Genomic DNA, 3,945 nt, shown 5'->3' with positions numbered 1-3,945 from the left:
GTCCACATACCTTCGTTATGTTCCATTTTATCATTTATACTAGAAGCAGCTAAATCATCAAGAATTGAAGAAACATCACTATCATCTGAAATGAATGGAAAAAAATACATGAAAAAAATTAGTAGCGACTAATCTCTGAACAGGACAAACAAATATGCAGCACTGAGAGGTATAACAATCACAATTACCTTTCCTTGGTGCTAATATCCAATTCTTGGTGCAAATAAGTGCCTCAAGCAAAAAGGTTTCATCAAGAGTTCGGTCCCAAAATATTATTTATATATATTTGCAAAAAAGTTTAATGCAGAGTTTGGAGTGAAAAAAATAATTCTTTCTAGTGAAAAAAGTTGCAAACAAAAATAATTGTAAGTGCAAAAAGTTTCAAATAAAAAAGTTGAATATATAAAAAGGTTGTTCCATTATAGGTTGGGGTTAGATCACAATTAGGGAAGTAGTTGCAAGAAGCTCAACGTTGGTGACATGAAGCACAAATTGATGACGACGCCATGTAGATAAGGTGGTCCACTCACAAGTCACCACAACAAGAACAAACTTAGACTAAACGCATGGCTCAAAACGAGCATTTTTTGATGTATTAATATATAATAAAATCTCCTCCCAGCATGTTAAACAATTTCGTCATAAGATTAAAAAATCGCACTTGAGTGGTACAACTAAAGCCAGGCCCACTAGTCGCCATGTGCATGTGCTGCACGGGCACTTTTGCTATTCGTTCTGCAAGTAAACCATCGGCACAGCACAGGGAACCAGACCTGCTGGGCTCTGCTCCTACCGTGAATTTCCAACGACGATGAAGCAGGGGATCCATGGAAGCGACAACACCTCACCACTCCACTCCAAGGTGTCTGCCGGCAAATCTGAAACCCTCCCCGGCGGCGACCCAACCCACCTCCCAATCACTGGCGTGGTTGGCACCGGCACCGGCAGCGGCAGCGGCCATGCGAGGGGTCGGAACAAGCTGACCCTTTTCCCCCTCATCTTCCTCATCTTCTTCGAGGTCGCCGGCGGGCCATACGGCGCCGAGCCGGCGGTGCAGGCCGGCGGCCCCCTCCTCGCACTCATCGGATTCTTCGTGTTCCCATTCGTGTGGGCCGTCCCGGAGTCCCTCGTCACCACCGAGCTGTCGACGGCGATGCCTGGCAACGGCGGGTACGTGGTGTGGGTGGACCGCGCGTTCGGCCCGTTCGCGGGGTTCCTGATGGGCACGTGGAAGTATGTCTGCAGTGCCATCGGCGCCGCGGCCTTCCCGGCGCTGTGCTCCGACTACCTCACGCGCGTGGCGCCCGCCGTGTCCCGCGGCGGCGCCAGGGTCGCGACGATCGTCACGTTCAACGTCGCCCTGACGCTGCTCAACTACACGGGGCTGAGCGTCGTCGGCTGGACGGCCGTGGTGCTGGGCCTCGCGGCGCTGTCGCCGTTCCTGCTGATGGTCGGCGCCGCGCTGCCCAAGGTCCGACTGGAAGCTGTTGCTGAACACGCTGTTCTGGAACCTGAACGGCTGGGACAGCGTGAGCACGATGGCCGGCGAGGTGGACCGACCCGGGAGGACGTTCCCCGCGGCCCTGGTGACGGCCGTGTGCATCGGGTCTCTCGGGTACGTGCTGCCTCTCATGGCGGCCACCGGCGCCATCGATGCGCCGCCGGAGGCATGGGGAGACGGCTACTTCGCCGACGCTGCAGGTGCGCACGTCACTAGTGTTTGAATGTTCTCATTGTTTCTGTCGCGTTGTTAGCGCGCGTCACGTCAAGATTAGATTCACTCATGGACCCAAACACCAAGCGAGACAAGTAGCAACAGGGACAGCTTGACAAACTTGCCCGGCCGGCCGGCTTCCGATTGAATAATTGCTGCACGCCGTTCACTCCGTCCATGAACAGGACAGTGCCCTATGGTCATATCGTGACAAGACGATACCGAATGATGCTGCTACATACAGTAGACATGGTAGGATTACTGAACTTTGGTAGTTGGTTCCGTGCACGCAACGCAGGTCTGATCGCCGGCAAGTGGCTCAAGTACTGGACGGAGGTGGGCGCCGTGGTCTCCTCCATCGGCCTCTACTCGTCGTCGATGAGCAGCGCGGCGTACCTCCTGGCGGGCATGGCGGACCTCGGGCACATCCCGTCCCTGTTCGCCGCACGCGCCCCCGCGTTCGACACCCCCTGGGCCAGCATCACCGTCACGGGCGCCATCGCGCTGGGCATGTCGTTCCTGAGCTTCGACAGCATCGTGGCGGTCACCAACTTCCTGTACAGCCTCGGGATGCTCCTCGAGTTCGCGGCCTTCGTCTGGCTCCGCGCCAAGCGCCCGGACCTGCCGCGGCCATACTGCGTGCCCATGGGCACCGCGGGCGTGGCCGTGATGTGCGCCGTGCCGTCGGCGTTCCTGGTGCTCGTCACGGCCGTCGCCGGGTGGAAGGTGTGCGTGGCCAGCGCGGTCTTCACGGGCGCCGGCGTCGTGGTGTATTACGTCATGGCGTTCTTCAAGGCAAGGGGATGTTTCAAGTTTGGCCGTGCAGAGGGAGGAGAATACGAAGCTTGCTAACAGTATGAATTGTGATAACAGAAATAACTGGCTCGCGGTGCACTGCAAGGTTGCCCTGGTATCTGCGCCCAAGTCTTCCCTACCAAGGCCTTGTCTGATGCGCATGTGTTTATATCAATCCATATCGGTTGAAGTGGAATTGAGTAGAATTAAACTAAATTTTATTTCATTGCACTCCAACACATGTGGATTGAAGTAGATACACATGCATCCAAACAAGGTCTAAAGAAAACAAGACAAGCCCGCTCGAGTATTTCGGACCCGTTTGGTACAACTTTGTTTTAATAGTGGAGCAATTTTTTTTAAGCTCTGGGAGCAGCTCAACCGATGTAGCTGAAAATGTTTTGGTAAACATTTGGTAAAATAACTTCTCATTGTAGATAGAAAAAGGGAAATGGCTGTAACGCCCTTATCTTCCTTTTTCTTTATTGTTACGTATCTTTCATCCTGTCATATTTGTTTTTTCTCCTCCCTCTTCTTATCCTCTCATTCGTTCCAATCGGCGCCTCCGCCCCGCCCAGTGCTTGCGTGGTTTCCGGCAGCTCGACCCCGCTCCTTATCTCGCCTCTGCCCTAACACAGCACCCACCTCTGCCTTGCCACCAGCGTCCGCGCTTGCCTCCGCCTCCTCGCGCAGCTGTGCCCTGGCCCCGCCTCCTTCCCTCACTGCCATGGTGCATCCTCCCCTCCCCATGCCTCGCAATGGCCTCACCTGCGCCTCAGGGCAAATCTAACCACGACGAGTGTTTGGCCTATGGAAGAAGCTAGGCAAAGCTTCTTTTTCAGCTTTGGCTTCCTCTTCCCGACCCTCTTAGCGCCATTTATGGAGCTTCACCCTCGGTGCACCTCGACAGGGGTGCGTTTGGCCGCCAAAGCTGCAAAACTAACTACACACATTGAGGCTAATTTGCGAGACAAATCTATTAAGCCTAATTAGTTCATGATCTGGCAATGTGGTGCTACAGTAAATGTTTGCTAATAATGATGGATTATTTAGGCTTAATAGATTTATCTCGCTAAATAGTCTACTCCTGTGCAATTAGTTTTAAAATTAGCTCATGTTTAGTCCTTCTAATTAGCATCCAAATGTCCGATATGACACGGACTAAACTTTAGCCCTCGAATCTAGACACAACAGTGCAATGCACCCGACGCCTCGTCGTCTCAGCGGCTCTCACTGCCTAAGCCTAAGGGCGTGTTTTTTTTTTATCTCTAACTTAAGGGCGCGATTGTTTCATGATCCTCTCAGTCTATCCGTGCGGAGCCATACGATCCTCCCCGAGCAATATGCTTTGTTAGTTGCACGAGCTAAAACAACTAGACGAATGTATATAATTGTGTGGGCTGATGCAAACTGGTGGTATACGTTTGTATCGAGCT

At 52.7% G+C, this 3,945-nt stretch overlaps 1 pseudogene; it reads left to right on the top strand.

Annotated features, from left to right (window-relative positions):
- Positions 1 to 730: 730 nt before the first annotated feature.
- On the top strand, positions 731 to 2,697 carry LOC136497652 (probable polyamine transporter At3g13620; annotated as a pseudogene).
- Positions 2,698 to 3,945: the final 1,248 nt, after the last annotated feature.

Source organism: Miscanthus floridulus, chromosome 1, assembly GCF_019320115.1.
Source record: "Miscanthus floridulus cultivar M001 chromosome 1, ASM1932011v1, whole genome shotgun sequence".
Classification (NCBI taxonomy): Eukaryota; Viridiplantae; Streptophyta; class Magnoliopsida; order Poales; family Poaceae; genus Miscanthus; species Miscanthus floridulus.
This window is presented reverse-complemented; position numbering and strand designations above follow the sequence as displayed.